Genomic DNA, 18,553 nt, shown 5'->3' on the forward strand with positions numbered 1-18,553 from the left:
TTAAGATGTAAATTAACAACTAAATGAATTACTATAAACATTACCTATTTTGTAGAACCTCTTGGTCGACCTCTTCTTCTCTTTGTGCTTGATTGTGATTCAGTTGGTGCTCTAGAAGAACCAACACCTGACCTTGTTGAACTAGGCTCACATCCTCTCCCCATTCCTCTTCCTCTGCCTGCATCAACTTGATTATTCAAATGACAACCCCTCTTATTATGACCCTTTGCATGACAAAGACTGCAGGTCATCTCAACACCTCTCTTGGACAATTTTCCTATTTTGTTTTCATTCTGCTCCTTTCTCCTACACTTTCTAGGCCTTCCTGGTAGTGTTTTTATAATAGGTGGTATAACAGAAGGGTTGGCTGACTGTGGCCACATTTTCATGTTAGTAACTGGTTGAATGTAGTGACTATAAACGTTGAGATAAGTCTCCTTGCTATACCTGTAGACACGTAATTTTTGACCGAACTTAAAATTTTACACCATTTTTAGAGCTGAAATATTTTTATAAATATAAATTAAACATTTTGACTTTTCTCTTATTTTTATTAAGTTTATTTTAAAAGATTTGAAAATAACAAAATAGAATAACTTTTTAAGGTAAGTTTTATTGTCAATTGTTTAAAAAGAAATGGAAGATTACAAAAAATCTATATTTGAAATTGAGTTTTTATAAATAAGCTAGTATTATTTAATTGTTTTTATATATATATATATAGCTAGTTGACTTTTTCTTAGATTTTTATTAATTTTAATATGTTATTATAATTTGTAGTTAGTTATTATTCTTTTAAAAGTAGAGTAAAACTTAAATTAAAATGAAAAATAACCTAAATAATCTAACAAACCTAACCCACTCCTACTCCTATCCAAAACATACTACACGTACAAAACCAAAAAGGGAAAAGGAGAACAAATTTTATTATTTATTTTTAAAAAAGAAGCTTTTGACTTATCTTCCAAAAATTAAAAAATAAATAAGAANTATTTTTATTAAGTTTATTTTAAAAGATTTGAAAATAACAAAATAGAATCACTTTTTAAGGTAAGTTTTATTGTCAATTGTTTAAAAAGAAATGGAAGATTACAAAAAATCTATATTTGAAATTAAGTTTTTATAAATAAGCTAGTATTATTTAATTGTTTTTTTTATATATATAGCTAGTTGACTTTTTCTTAGATTTTTATTAATTTTAAATAATTAGTTTATATGTTATTATAATTTGTAGTTAGTTATTATTCTTTTAAAAGTAGAGTAAAACTAAAATTAAAATAAAAAATAACCTAAATAATCTAACAAACCTACCCCACTCCCACTCCTATCCAAAACAAACTACACGTACAAAACCAAAAAGGGAAAAGGAGAACAAATTTTATTTTATTTTATTTTATTTTTTTTAAAAAAGAAGCTTTTGACTTATCTTCCAAAAATTAAAAAATAAATAAGAAAAGAAAATAAAACTATCATCAAGTTATACTCCCACTTTCTCTCAACTTCCCCACACTCCCACTCCCTCACGTTTTCCTCCGCATTCCACACCCCACACAATACAACCCACTACCCCACACCTACACCTATCCTAACACCTATATACATACACCCACATACTACAAAAAAAGGAGAACACAGGGATAGGCATTAAAAAAAAAGCAGTACATATTGTACTTTCTCACATTGTGATTGAAGATCTAGAAATCTATTTTCGCGGTTTCAAGTTCCTGGCTCCTTAAAGTTAATTATAATTAACTTTGGAAATCAGTAGATTGTAGCGGTTTCTTTTGTTGGAATTAAGTTTTACGAAAAGGTAATTCTAATTCCTTATATAGTTCAATGAAATAATTGTTCTGAATTCGATTATGATGTTATGTAGTCCTTAAAATTACATGTATTGTTATATGCCACTATTTTATGACGCATATCATATTGTTGATTCCGTGAATTGCTACTGTTTAAATTTGCTCATCAAATTATTTTTACACCTAATGTTAATTTAATCAACTAATTTGATCCAAAGATGGTTGTTATTTACTCCTAATTTTATTTCAACATGTTTATGTACATTTATTTGATGGTACAAATTGACAACTTTGTTTATGACTTTAATTTAATTACATGTAAATTGGTTGGAGATTCTGTATTAGTTATCATTTAGAGTTTCTGGAGTTTAATAAATAAATAATATTGCCATACTTATGGAGACAATTAATTATTAGAATAATTTTTATCATATCCGAAATATTAAAAACGGAGGAGATGAACATTAGTTCATTTGAGCGAGTCATTAATTCATCAATGTAAGATAGTTCTTTTATTAGTAATTTCACACTATCATCATTTGGTGAAGAAAAATTATTATATCACTACGTATATTATTTCCTCTCAATTAGTTTAAAGGGAAAAAAATTAATTAAAAAATAATATATAGAATTAAAAAAAATAAAACGTGAGCAAAAAAAATAATATATAATAATAAAAGAAAAAATAGTGTAGAATAGAGAAAAAAGAAGATTAAAAAAAAAAAGAGTAAAAATAAAAATAAATAAACATCTATTATAAAAAAGGCAGAAACAGAAGAAACAAAAGATGAAATTGAATAAAAAGTAATAATAGTAAAAATTAAAGAATAGGTAAAATAAAAAGGGAAAACAAAACTTAATCAAAAATTATTTAAATGGACAAAAAAGAAGAGGAACATTTTGTTAGACAAAATAAAATAAAATAAAATAAAAGTAAGAAGAAGAAGAAACAGAATGTTAAAAAAAATAATAAAAAAAATAAAAAATGAAAGTAAAAGCTACAAAAAAATAACGTGCAAAAAAAAAAAAAGAAGAAAATAAGAAAAAAAATTCCAAGAAATTGGTCTTAACCTCTTTAACAGTTTCTTTTTCTAAAATTAATCCTAAATCCCGTAGAAGTTTACCTCCTATTATAATTCAAATATCGACTCCCACTAAAATGACAATACTAAAATTCTCCGGAGTTTAAAAAATCTAAACAAGACAGTTACAATAAATCAAAGAAGGTGGACATAAATAAATGTATAGCTAATAAGTATACTATATCCAAAAATTAAGTCAAGCCAAGATATAAGTCAATGAAGCAACTGTGCTAGAAACACGGGACTCGAGGGTGCCTTACACCTTCTCCTTGGTCAATAGAATTTCTTATCCAGACTTTTAGTTCGCAGACCATTAAAAATTAGAGTCAACTTCCTTTTGATTAGGGGTAAAAATTAGGTGACTTGGAACACCAAAACTCAATTCCAAGTGGCGACTCTGAAATAAAATACTCCCTTTTCAAAATGTCACTTTAATTGGAGAAACTCTATTTTTCAAACACCTCGTTTGGGGAAAATAGGGGTGTGACAGATGGCGACTCCCGGTGGGGATAACCAAAATTCGAGCTTCAAAATATTGACCTGTGTATGGCTTTTATCTTTATTTTTATTATTATTCTTTTTGGCTATTGTGTTGTTAGTATAATGTGTTATTTGCTACTTGTTTATTACTTTGATATTATGTGAATTGTTATATATCTGTCTCTCCTCGCGCACCCAGCTGAGTCTTCTGAGANTAAAAAATCTAAACAAGACAGTTACAATAAATCAAAGAAGGTGGACATAAATAAATGTATAGCTAATAAGTATACTATATCCAAAAATTAAGTCAAGCCAAGATATAAGTCAATGAAGCAACTGTGCTAGAAACACGGGACTCGAGGGTGCCTTACACCTTCCCCTTGGTCAATAGAATTTCTTATCCAGACTTTTAGTTCGCAGACCATTAAAAATTAGGGCAAACTTCCTTTTGATTAGGGGTAAAAATTAGGTAACTTGGAACACCAAAACTCAATTCTAAGTGGCGACTCTGAAATAAAATAATCCCTTTTCAAAATGTCACTTTAATTGGAGCAACTCTATTTTTCAAACACCTCGTTTGGGGAAAATAGGGGTGTGCCAATACCAATGTGCAACATAGTTAATGGGCTCCAATTTTCTAATATGAAGTGCAGCTATAACATGACAACAAGGTATACCTCTAGCATCCAAGATCTACAAGTACATGTTTGCTTGCCTAGATTCACAACAAATGTGTTATCCCAGCTGTCTTTAACCTCAAAATCATATTCACCATTCCATTCAAGGTTACACTTCATTGACTTTGTTGTGTTCTCTGTCAATACCTTTAGGGCCATTGGAGATATGTTTGTTATCCAAGTATCACAGAACTCCCTCAATTGTCCTATTTTTCTCATCACTTTGATCCTTATTTCTTCAAGTATTGTGATGATAGTTTTGTGTCTTGGCCCCAAAATCCATGTATTAAAGCTTTCAGCCATGTTGTTGTCAACACTATCACAACAGCTGAAAAACTTAAAGTATAATTTAGACCACCTCTATATATTGTACCACAATAAGTTATCACATATTCCAGTGCCTAACTTCTCCATATGATCCAAATTTCTTTTCAATTCTTGTTCATATGTAGATTTGCCACATATCCAAAAATAATTTCTTCTTTCAATGCCTTTCCAATTCTTAGATCAGTTGGCTAGAACATGTCTTGCACACATTCTTTGTTTTGCATTTGGCAGAAGATCTTGAATAGCTTTGTCAAGACCCTTTAAACAACAACATTTAGAATAACATGAGATCTAACTTAATGAATAAATGAAAAAGAAAATAAATGGATAAATGAAAAAGAAAACAAATGAATAAATGAAAAAGAAAACAAAAATACCTTCTGCATATCAGTAATGGTTGTCAATTCTGTTCCATCTCCTAGCTCAAGATCATGTCTTACAAGCTTGATAAACCATTTCCAAGTGAATGTGTTTTCAACCTCAACAACTGCCCATGCTAGTGGTAGCATTTGGTTGTTCCCATCCTTACAAACAACCACAAGTAATTGACCTCTAGAAACACCTTTCAAGAAGCAACCATCAAATCCTATACATCTTCTACCTCCAGCTTTGAATGCCTTCTTTACAGCATCAAAGCATATGTAAAATGATTGAAACATTTTTCTGTCACCTTCAAAAGTTTCTTCACTAAGTCTCACCACACATGTGCTACCTGAATTAGTTTTTAAGAGCTCATCTCTATAATCTAGAATTCTTTTAAACTCCTTCACATGATCACCCATAATTTGTTTCAACACAATGTTTCTAGCTTTCCTTGCTACAGTCTTCCCTACATACACATTCAACTCTTTCTTCACTAAAATTTGAAACTGAAAAACTCTAATGCCAGGCTCAGAAATAATTCTGTCCTTGTACCTTTCTGATAAGTACTTTGAATTCACCAATTTATTTTTGGTAGTGTCATTGCATTTATGTACTGGATTATAATTCTTCACCACAAAATTTTCGGTTCTTGAATCAATACTTCCAAACAACAACCATGGACAATCAGCTGTACATTTTATCCTCACCCTAGTTGCATCATTAACATATTTATCTAATTCAACATGTTCTTGAACTGCATATCTAGTAATAGCTTCTCTAAACTGCTTAACACTTTCAAAAGCAAGACCAATCTCCCAAACTATTAACTGACAGATAGGATGAAATACAACTTTCTTTTTATTTCTTTTTGCTCTTCTTGCTTTTCTTTGTCTTCTTATAGGTTGTTCAACCTCATCTTCCTCATTAACATCTTCATCGGTATCTATTTCAAAACTAACAGCTTCATCTGAATCAAAGTAGGGCTCATCTCCAACTATCTTACCCTCAAAAGTAGTTTGTTTCTTGGATAAATATTCATCATATCCCAAATCAACTCCTTTTTTTCCTAAATCAACTCCTTTAGATCTAGGGCCCTTTTCTTTTCTCTTTTTTATTTTAGCAGCTCTTTTCTCTTTCCTAAGATTTATAACCTCATCATGAACATCACTACCATACTTATCTTCTCCTTCATCAGACAAATCTGCATTGTCTGAATCATCACTTGCTTCTGTTTCACTTTTCCAATCAGACCCAACTTCTGGAATATCAGATGCAGCAGCAGCAGATGAAGTACCACCCAAGTCTTCTCCAACACTAACAGAATCCCTACCCAAGTCCTCTCCAACACCAGCAGAAGCCTACCCAAGTCCTCTCCAACACTAGCAGAAGTCCTACCCAACACTTCACCCAACTCTTCACCCATAATAGGTTCTTCAGGTTGTGTAGCCTCTTCAAATCCTAAACCTTCACTACCCTCAAAAGTTGACTAGATTCCTTATCAAAAGTAGTATTAGATTCCCCACCCACATCATTTAGANGGGGGGGGGGAGGGGCACAACAACTTCTTCTACTAAATGAGTCACATAAAGTTCAACAATATCTCCATTTTTTAATTTATGTACAATACCCATAATATCCCTATAACTTTTAACTTCAACAACACGTCGACATTTAGGTAGTTTAATATAAACAACACAAGCAGAACAGTTATAGCCAATTTCTTTAACTATATCATCAAATTCAAAGTAGGACAGTTTATCAACATCTACATCAAAACAATCAGTGACAATACCTCCTTCATACTTAATTCAAGGTTTTTGTTATAGGTTTCCACCATGGTGAAACCTTAAGGTAATGTACACATCCATCATCAAACTGAAAAGATAAAAAAAAACTAAGCTTTACGAAAATCCTAAACTCGGTCAAATGTTACAATCATCTAAATGAAGATTACTAACCTGGTAACTCTGTTTCTTCACGCAAATTCTTTGTTTCTTCACGAAAATCCTAAACTCAACAAATCCTTCACACTAATGACTTGTTATTCTTCAGATTAGGTCTTTAAATTTGAGAGAGATTTAGGGATATTTGTTTAAAAATGGGTTGGGTTGTATTTTGGGAACGGGTGGGTTATATAAAACGGGTAAGATATTTTTAAAACCCTTTGCGACGTGGACCAATGAAAATGCGCGTGTGTAACAATGCCCAACCTTCAACTGGGCTGATGTTCGGAGGGTTGAAAATAATTCACATAAAAGATGTTAAGGGGGGTATATATACACCCGTGTTGTTTAAGTACTAAAGTAAGTTTTCGTGCCAAGTTAAGGGGTTTTTTTTTAATGTATTTTCCCTTTTTTTTTTTCATAATTCCCATTATTCCCTACCAGTTCTAAATTTTTTCAAAATCCCTTATTTTACTCCCAAACCCTGGATACATAAATTCTAACTCCCAAAATCAATATTTATCCGTTCCTTATTTCACTCCACAAATCTCTATTTTTATTTAGCCTGATAAATAACAATCGTTGAAAATATTTTGGCTTTAAATATGTTTTCAAAATTCACAAAACAAAAAAAAAAACCGAAGAAGATAAAATAATATTTTTTAAAAACATATATATTTCATTTTTTTCCATCTTCAAACACAACGTCCACACTTTCTCCAAAACTTTAGAATTTTCATATTTCACATTTGTAATCTTGATAACATCTTGTCTTTTTTTTGTTATTATTATTTTTATTTCCCTTTCTTTTATTTTATATTTTTTGTCAATATTGATAATCTTTTTACCTTCTTTTTGGTTTTTCAACATAATATTNCATTTGTAATCTTGATAACATCTTGTCTTTTTTTTGTTATTATTATTTTTATTTCCCTTTCTTTTATTTTATAATTTTTGTCAATATTGATAATCTTTTTACCTTCTTTTTGGGTTTTCAACATAATATTTCAAGTATAAAATTTATTGCCACAATTTTTTTTGGTCGATTCTCATCTTAAAGATAGCATAGTTTAATATGTTTTAAAAAAAATATAAGATGAAAATAATGATATTAATGGATATTAAAATTTATGTGGAATATCTTGTTCTTACCAAATTTGGAGAATAGTTTACCAAAATTTGTTAACTTAACTATGGTTATAATATTTCTTAATATTATATAATCTTGACCTTTAAAAATTGAATAAAACACATGTCTCTCATCTAGAAGTATACTTGACGAAATGGATGGAAAGTGTAATGGAGGGGAGCCAAATTTGTGTTTGTTCATGTATCTAATTGATAACTTAATTCTTATTTATTGTGATACATTTATAGATACACTTTATTTCAGCTTACATACATCCTTCTTTCACAACCTTATTGTATTAAATACATTATTATCAACTACAAAATGGTACACTATGTAAGTTATACGTATCTTTCAAGGCAAACAATACAACACTTATCAATTTAAACGAGATACATGTATTGTATCATGCACTAATTTTTTTTAGATATGATATATACGTAAATTCTAATTTATACTAAATGTATCGATTACATAGCAACCAACACACGGTAATGTATCGATCTCAAATCTAACATCTTATGGGCAACAATTACTTATTTAATGTATCTAGTATATAAATACAATACTTATCAAATTAAACAAGATACATAAATAGTAATGTATCATGCACTATTTTTGTAGATATGATACGTAAATTCAAATTTATACTAAATGTATCGATTACATAACAACTACCACACAATAATGTATCGATCTCAAATCTAACATCTTATGACAACAATTATTTATTTAATGTATCTAGTATAAATACAATACTTATCAATTTAAACAAGATACACAAATAGTATATAAAATGCTAAGTAGCAAAGATATTCATGATGTATCTTCTCAATTTTTTCGAATCAAAATTGAAAGGATCTTCAATAAACTAGGAGAAGAATTTTGTATCTCAATATTTTCAACAATTTTGAATTAAAATTGAAAGGATCTTCGCTGAACTGAGAGAAGAAAGAATCTTGAATCTCAATTTTGTTGATAATTTTGAATCAAAATTGAAAGGATCTATGAACTTGAAGATTCAAAAGGATATTGTTTGTCCAACAACAATTCCATCACTTTTGTATCCTTTATAACTCACCTCGCTTACCCAAAATTTTGACGACAGTTTTTGAATCAAATCTGAAAGGTTTCTTTGTTGAACGGGGAGAGCAATTTGTTGAATTTCTTCATTCTATTGGGATTTTCCTATGTATGATTGAGAGTAAGAATAAACATAAGCGTAAATTATGGAATTTAATTACTTTTCAGATTTTATTCCCTTTTAAGTGCAACAAAAAGATTTTTCTTGTATTAGAATTAATGTATCCGGATGGTGAATTAATGTATCCGGATAGGAATTTATGTATCCGGAAGGTATAAATTTTAAGGGATTATTTGTAATTAGAAAAAAAGTAGGAATATGATGTAATTTACTCTTTACACTATGTGATTTATGTAAGTTATACTTAAATTAAATATGCACTGGACCAACGGGAGGAATTAGTGTACCGGAGAGGAGCCTCCTCCATGTGCCAACTATTATTCTTCCACAATTTGTGGAATGCAAATTCTCAGGAACAAAGATATGGAAATAATTGTTTTCATAACCATAGTTAAAAACCTTGCTTTAGTTAATTAAATTAAAAATAATTAATTTTAACCAAGTTGAAAATTTTAGAGGAGCCCACTCTAAGAAAATAATTGTTCTTAATTACACTTAAATTCATTTTTCACATGACCTTTTAAATGCATGCGTAAACTTCTTTTTCCCCTTCATTTCATATTAGCATAATATATAAATATTTCATTTAACTTGACCTCATTTCATATTTATGTCCTTCAACTGTGAGTGTGCACAAGTAGATATTTAAATTTGTATAAAGTTGAACAAGGAAACACATGAGTCCTACATGATATACATACTACACGTAAGACACTGCGTAGAACACAAATTGACATGCATAATGCCACGTAAGATACATATATCTATTTATTTAATTTTATACGAATTTAAATATCTATTTATGTACACCTAAAATTAAAATACATAAATATGAGATGATGGAAACAACATATTTATATATTACACATTTCATATTTGTTATCCATGGATTTTAATTTCACATTATCAATCAGCCTTCAACCTTTTGTTATCAATCTATGTATATAAAACCAGAATTACTGATTTCAATAAACTTTGCAGAAACACGAAGTAACCAAAGTTTAATAAACCAGTAAGAATAGATGAACAAAAATTAATTGACAAAACTAAAATCTGTAAAAAATGTACCACAATCTGGAAAAACAGAATCAGAAAAAAGATCAAGCCCACTGAATGCACAGTGTCCCCCTAAGGAAATTATTCCCCTCTAGTATCTGAGGTTTGATTTGGAATATGTCCTCCCAAGATAGAATGATCTCAATCACCAGTGTATTGATACCCAAAACTCTAGTGTCAGCGAACCACTAAACAGCAGTAAAGCACACGAAGAAATTTTGTGCAGAAGAAGAAGAAGAAATCAAAAAAATTCGTATGGAATAAGTCTGAGGAATCAATGTATTTATAGGCAAGAGGAACTGGTTCCAAAAGGTTGCAATCTTTTCAGAATCCACACGACCATTCATGAAAGTTTGCAACCTTTCAAACGGTCATGGTTGTTTCTGAAAGTTGCAACCCTTTCAGAACAGTCACTTCCAACGGCGGGAAATTCAAATAAAATGGGAAAGATTTAAATAAAATGGGTCGCGCCTGGATTCGAGTCGGGTCGGGCCAATTAACTAATTAATTGAATCGGTTAATTAACTAATTAAAACGTTGGCCATTTAATTTAATTTAGTTAAATAATTAATTAACTAAATAATTAAAACAAACTTTGTCCAAAAAATAATCTCTCGATCGATCATTTTTCCAAATCCAAATCAAAAGCCAAAGCCGAAGCCGAAGCTGAGCCGAGCGAGCGACGACAATGACGGCGCGAGGGGGGTCCCTCTTTCCAACCCTTTTAACAATTAATAGGAGTGTTTTTATATTCAAACTCTCCTATTTTTCTTTCCACCACCGATGAGGGACAAATGTCTTTTCAATAAAGCATAAGAGGACTTTTCAAGTTCTCAACTTTCCAAGTTCCCAACTTTTTCAAGTTCCTCTTTCATCTTCCCTCAATTTCCCATTAACTCTTGCTACATACCCAACAATCCCCACATTAATGGGGAATGTTTATAACATAAGGAATGCACGGACGAGTGTGTACTTTACAAGCAAGAATCAATTGCATCTGGATAAGTAGGTTTCTCCTTGGACTTTCGGTAGTGAACATATGTCGAATATACTCGGTCAATCGATAGATGCGATATCTTTGAAACGTCGAGCTTTGGTGTATACCTAGACAACCATATGTCACACAATTAACCCTTTACCGTTTATGGTTCTTACGGTTGTGTTCGTTTCAGCCATAAACACCTCTTAGTTTCATGAGTGTATAAAGAATAGGCTTTTGACATAAAATTCTTTTTGAAGCGGCTTACACTTCACACTCACATAGGTGATTTCTAACCGTGTCATCTCGTAGATACACTATTTGGTCAAATCTGCCAAACTTAGCAAATCATTAAAAACTTTAAGCTTTATTATCTCATTAACAAGCCTTAAAGTCTTAACCTTGTTCCTGAACATTGTCTTCATCATGAGAATGGATTGAGTTGATTGACAATGTCGAACCGTCAGTCACAACTTTGTTTTTCTCCTTGAATCTAGCTCTTGGGATCTCCAGTCTGCTAGATAGAGTTACCGCCCTGCTGACTTGTCTTAAGTCGTAAACCCATTCCCTTAGATGATCTTTCAACTGCCTCTCTCACTAGGCCTTTCGTTAGTGGATCTGACACATTATTGCTTGACTTCACATAGTCAATTATGATAATTCCACTAGAGAGGAGTTGTCTTACGGTATTATGTCTCCGTCGTATATGACGAGACTTCCCATTATACATAACGCTCCCTGTCTTACCTATTGTTGCTTGACTATCACAGTGTATGCAAATAGGTCCAACAGGTTTGGGCCAGAATGGAAAATCCTCTAAGAAATTCCGGAGCCATTCAGCTTCTTCACCGGCCTTATCTAAGGCAATGAATTCAGATTCCATTGTGGAGCGAGCGATACATGTCTGTTTGGATGATTTCCAAGAGACTGCTCCTCCACCAAGTGTAAACACATAACCACTTGTGGATTTTACTTCATTTGATCCGGTGATCCAATTTGCATCACTATATCCTTCAATCACGGCAAGATATTTATTATAATGCAAAGCATAGTGTTGTGTACGCTTCAAATAACCCAACACACGTTTCATTGCCATCCAGTGAGTTTGATTCGGATTACTAGTGAACCGACTCAGTTTGCTAATAGCACATGCTATATCTGGTCGCGTACAATTCATAATATACATCAAACTTCCCAACACTTTGGCATATTCCAATTGAGAGTCACTTTCACCTACATTCTTTTGAAATGTAAAGCTTAAATAAATTGGAGTTTTGACAACATTGAAATTCAAGTACTTGAACTTATCCAATATTTTTTCAATATAATGAGATTGAGATAATGCTAGTCCCTGAGGAGTTTTGAGAATTCTGATCCCTAAGATCAAATCAGCAACTCCTAAGTCCTTCATATCGAACTTGCTGGACAGCATGCGCTTAGTAGCATTTATATTGTCAATGTCTTTACTTATTATTAACATGTCATCAACAAACAAACAAACGATGACTTCATGATTCAGAACGTTTTTAATGTAAACACACGTATCACATTCGTTAATCTTGAATCCATTTGCCAACATTGTTTGGTCAAATTTAGCATGCCATTGTTTGGGTGCTTGCTTGAGCCCATAAAGCGACTTCACAAGTCTGCACACTTTCTCTTCTTTACCAGGAACCACAAACTCTTCAGGTTATTCCATGTATTCTTCCTCCAACTCTCCATTTAAGAAGGTTGTCTTTACATCCATTTGGTGGATTTTAAGATCATGCACTGCCGCTAGTGCTATTAACATTCTAATTGATGTTATCCTTGTTACTGGAGAGTATGTATTAAAGTAGTCCAGACCTTCCTTTTGTCTATATCCTTTGACTACAAGTCTAGCCTTATATTTGTCAATAGTCCCATCGGCTTTCATTTTCCTTTTAAAGATCCACTTTGATCCTAAAGGTTTATTTCCTGGAGGAAGATCAGTCAATTCCCAAGTATGATTACTTAAAATTGATTCGATCTCACTATTGACTACTTCTTTCCAATAGATTGACTCAGATGACTACATAGCCGCTTTAAATGTTAGAGGCTCATTTTCAAGCAAAAATGCCACAAAATCTGGTCCGAAGGAAGTGGATTTCCGTTGGCGAGTACTACGCCTAGGATCTTCATTAGGTTGTGCATTTTCCTTTGATACTTCCCGTGGTCGTTTAGATCTTTCACTTGTCGACTCACATTCAGTTTTTTACGGATAAATGTACTCAAAGAATTCAGCGTTATCTGACTCAATTACCGTATTCACATGAATTTTAGGATTATCAGATTTGTGAACCAAAAACCGGCAGGCCTTACTGTTCACAACATATCCAATAAATACACAATCCACTGTTTTGGGTCCAATTTTCACCCTCTTAGGTAAAGGAACTTCTACCTTGGCAAGACACCCCCACACTTTGAAATATTTCAAGTTGGGTTTCCTTCCTTTCCATAACTCGTATGGAATTGATTGCGTTTTGCTACGGGGTACCTTATTGAGTATCTTGTTAGCCGTAAGGATGGCTTCTCCCCATAGATTTCTTGGTGAACCAGAACTGATTATTAAGGCATTCATCATTTCCTTTAATGTTCTGTTCTTCTGTTCAGTCAAACCATTTGACTGCGGTGTATAGGGTGCAGTAGTTTGATGGATAATACCATATTCCAAACATATCTCAGCAAAAGGAGATTCGTATTCTCCACCCCTATCACTTCGAATCATTTTTATCTTTAGATTCAATTGATTTTCCACTTCATTTTTGTATTGCTTAAATGCATCTATTGTTTCATCCTTACTATTAAGCAAATATACATAACAAAATCGAGTGCAATCGTCAATAAAAGTTATAAAATAATTTTTCCCACCACGAGATGTGTTGACTTCATATAGCATATATCTGTGTGAATTAAGTCTAAAGGTTTTGAATTTCTTTCAATAGACTTATAAGGATGTTTAACAAACTTACTTTCCACACAAATTTTGCATTTCGATTTAGCGCATTTAAAATCAGGCAATACTTCTAAAGTAACCAATTTCCGCAAGGCTTTGTCATTTATATGTCCCAAACGGGCATGTCATAAATCATTTGACTCCAATAAGTAAACAGAAGCAGAATTATTATTAATACTGTCAACAACCATTACATTCAGTTTGAAGAGGCCCTCAGTGAGGTAGCCTTTTCCTAAGAACATCTCATTCTTACTTGTTCCAACTTTGTCACTAACTAAGACACACTTGAACCCATTTTTAACGAGCAGTGCAGCAAAAACTAAATTCTTCCTAATAGTAGGAACGTGCAGAACGTTGTTCAGAGTCAATACCTTGCCGGATGTCATCTTCAACATTACTTTCCCAGTTCCTACAATCCTTGTTGTTGCTGTGTTTCCCATGAACAAATCTTTATCAACCTCAGCAGGAGTGTATGTTGCAAAGGCTTCTTTCGCAGAGCAAATATGTCGAGTGGCTCTTCAGTCGAGAAACCACTCCTTGGGATTTCCAACTAAGTTGCACTCTGAGATTATTGCACACAGGTCATCTGCATCTTCCATCTCTTCCACGATGTTTGCTTGGCTTTTGCCTTTGCCTTTGTCTTTGTCTTTGTCTTTTCTTGGAGCACGACAGTCAGAAGACAATTGTAACAGTTGCCCTTGAACTTTTTCTTGGCATGTTCTGACTTCTGTCCATTGGACTTCTTTCTCTTCTTGTCTTTGGTAGGAGCTTCTTCAACAATATTAACTCCAATTACTGTTGAACTCTTACGAGACTTCTTTTCGGTGGTTTTGTTATCTTCCTCAATCTTGAGCCGAATCACAAGATCTTCGAGCTTCATTTCCTTACGTTTGTGCTTTAAATAATTCTTGAAGTCATTCCACGAAGGAGGTAACTTCTCGATCATTGCAGCCACTTGAAACACTTCATTTACTACCATATCATCAGCAATCAGATCATGAAAAATAAGTTGAAGTTCCTACACTTGTGATCCAACAGTTTTACTATCTGACATTTTATAGTCTAAAAACTTTGCGACCACAAACTTTTTCAACCATGCATCTTCTGTCTTATATTTCTTCTCAAGTGCATCCCACAATTCTTTCAAAGTTGTCATTGCACTATAGACATTATATAAGTCATCTTCTAACGCACTCAAAATGTAGCCCTTAGATAGGAAGTCTGCCTGTTTCCATGCTTCAATAATCATGAATTTTTCCCTATCTGGCATTTCAGTAGAAGGCACTGGAGTTACTTCATTGGTAAATTTCTGCAGACCAAGAGTGGTAAGCCAGAAAAATACCCGTTGCTGCCATCCTTTGAAATTCACACCAGAGAATTTTCTCGATTTCTCTGCTGGTGGTACAGCAGTTCGGGTTGGTGCAGCAACAACCACCGTAACATTGTCATTAGCCATTTCAGAATCTGTAACAAACATAAATTGATACAAATGACTTAGTAAGCAATAACTTAAGTTGCAAACTTAACAGGAGTATAAAACCACGAAGGTTTTTCTCTCCACCAGAAACACAGATTAAAAAGTATAAAATAATTTCCTTAAGATTGTTATCAATCTGTGTATAAAAAACCAGAATTACTGATTTCAATAAACTTTGCAGAAAGACGAAGTAACCAAAGTTTAATAAACCAGTAAGAATAGATGAACAGAAATTAATTGACAAAACTAAAATCTGTAAAAAACGTACCACAATCTGGAAAAACAGAATAAAAAAAAAGATCAAGCCCATTGAATGCACAGTGTCCCCTTAAGGAAATTATTCCCCTCTAGTATCCGAGGTTTGATTTGGAATATGTCCTCCCAGGATAAAATGATCTCAATCACCAGTGTATTGATACCCAAAACTCTGGTGTCAGCGAACCACTCAACAGCAATAAAGTACACAAAGAAATTTTGTGTAGAAGAAGAAGAAGAAATAAAAAAAATAGTAAGGAATAAGTCTAAGGAATCAATGTATTTATAGGCAAGAGGAACTGGTTCCGAAAGGTTGCAATCCTTTCAGAATCCACACGACCATTCATGAAAGTTTGCAACCTTTCAAACGGTCATGGCTGTTTCTGAAAGTTGCAACCCTTTCAGAACAGTCACTTCCAACGGCAGGAAATTAACTAATTAATTGAATCGGTTAATTAACTAATTAAAACGTTGGCCATTTAATTTATTTTAATTAATTAAATAATTAATTAACTAAAATAATTAAAACAAACTTTGTCTAAAAAATAATCTCTCGATCAAATCCGAAGCCGAAACCGAAGCCGAGCGAGCGACGACGACGGCGCGAGGGGGGTCCCCCTTTCCAACCCTTTTAACAATTTATAGGAGTGTTTCTATATTTAAACTCTCCTATTTTTTTTTCCACCATCTATGAGGGACAAATGTCTTTTCAATAAAGCATAAGAGGACTTTTCAAGTTCTCAATTTTTCAAGTTCCCAACTTTTTCAAGTTCTTCTTTCATCTTCCCTTCATTTCCCATTAACTCTTGCTACATACCCAACACTTTTAAATTAGCAAAAGAAGAGGGTCCACTTCATAATTCAAAAGACAAGTAGAGTATATATCTTTTTTTTTTTAAACATAAAGTAAGATGCTCCAAGATCCAATATCACAGCCAAAATGATAAAGGAGTTGGTTGGTTGGCACTACCATTGTTGGTGTTTATTTGTTTAATTAAAATATTCTCTCAATTAAAAAAAAAAAAGAAAGATCCTTAGTATTTGTAGCTTAAACATATAATGAAAATTTGTGTGTCCGCAAAACATAAAATTGATAGTAAAATAAATTACTAACAAAAAGTTCTGTAAAAGATAAAATTGATAGATAAAAATTCATTATTTCTATTTTTTTGAATTTTAAAATTAATTATTTCTAAATATAATATTCCATCCGTCCCATTTTATGTAGTATCGTTTGATTTGACATAATACTTGAAAAAAAAAGACTTAAAACTTATGGTCTAAAATAATTAGTAGACATTTATATGGTTGTAAATCATTGTATTAAGAATAAAAGAATTTTACCGTTCGGGGTGGCCCAGTGGTTTGGGCTTGGGACTTCCATGTTGGAGGTCTCAGGTTCGAAACCCCTTGCCAGCGAAAGAAAAGGGTTGCCTTCTGGGTCGAGCTCGTCGCACCGGGCTTGCCTAGTGCGGGTTATCTCTCCTATGTGGTTTTCGAGCTATTGCATAGGAGCGAGGGATTTTTACCCTGTGCGCACCCAAAGGATAGCGGGTGTAGGTTTTCCTTGTCATTAAAAAAAAAAAGAATAAAAGAATTTTTTTAAAATTAAATTATTTCTAATCATAATAAAGTAATAATCTTTTTGGAATGAACTAAAAACGAAAGAGGGTCACACAAAATGTGAAGGATAGAGTACAATACTATTACTAACATAGAGATAAAACTACATATAAAGGAACAAGAGTATAATATTCATCAATTTCCATTTGTTTATTCTGCTTTTCTTAACTTTATTTTAAATGAATGTCTCTTTTTTTTTTTAATAATTTTTTAATTTAATTTTTCTACACATATTTAGATCAAATATTTAAATACATATTTTGAATTTAAAATTTCAAAATTCAAAAAGTTAATTCTCTTAAAAAGTCAAAATATAATTAACAATTTGAAGAGATGAGTTATAATAAAGAACGTACGACAAAGCCGTGCAATAATATTGAAATAATTTGGTGCGCTGGGGTTAACGTGCACGGACAGTGCTTGTAATTATTTTGAAGAAATAATTTAATAATTCATAGAATCATTATCTATTCTAATTTAATTTATGTAGCATTATTTTATAAGACACAAAATTTAAAATTGATAATGCAAAAAAATTGGTTAGGTCACCACACCCTTAAAGTCTATACGCGGTAGATAGACTTTTGGACCATGACATATTTGCTTACTTCAACATAATTTTGTCCACGAAAAGAAGAGTAATGGTTCATTACACAAAATAAAAAGCTTTTTTTTACGAGATACAAAAATAGAAATTCATTTATTTTTTTTATCATATATCAATTTCTTTTTTATTTGGGAGTATTGACTACACCCCAATTCTGAGCTTCATATTACTCTTTCCAAGTGACATGTCAGGTCTGGGGCATCCCAATTGGATTGAATGGGATGACAATTTCTCCTTCCGAGTCTGTAAAATAAGAATTTCGATCAAATCACACATCGCAGTATACTAGGCCATAAGTTATAAAAAATTTAAACTAAAAATAAATTAAAGGAAAAAAAGTTATAAATATTTTCATAATTATAAATTATTTTATTAATAGTCTGTTTGGTCAAGTTTTTAAAATTAATATATTTTGAAAAATACTTTTAGTGATAAATACTGTGTTTGATCAGTAAATTGAAATAAAAAACATTTTGATCAACAGTTAAGATTTGACTGATATTTTTAAGTGTATTTCAAAAATATGTTTGGTAAACAACGTCGGCTACTCTCTCCCAAAATTAAAGCCTAACAAA

This window comes from Solanum stenotomum, chromosome 12, assembly GCF_019186545.1.
Source record: "Solanum stenotomum isolate F172 chromosome 12, ASM1918654v1, whole genome shotgun sequence".
NCBI classification, from domain to species: Eukaryota; Viridiplantae; Streptophyta; class Magnoliopsida; order Solanales; family Solanaceae; genus Solanum; species Solanum stenotomum.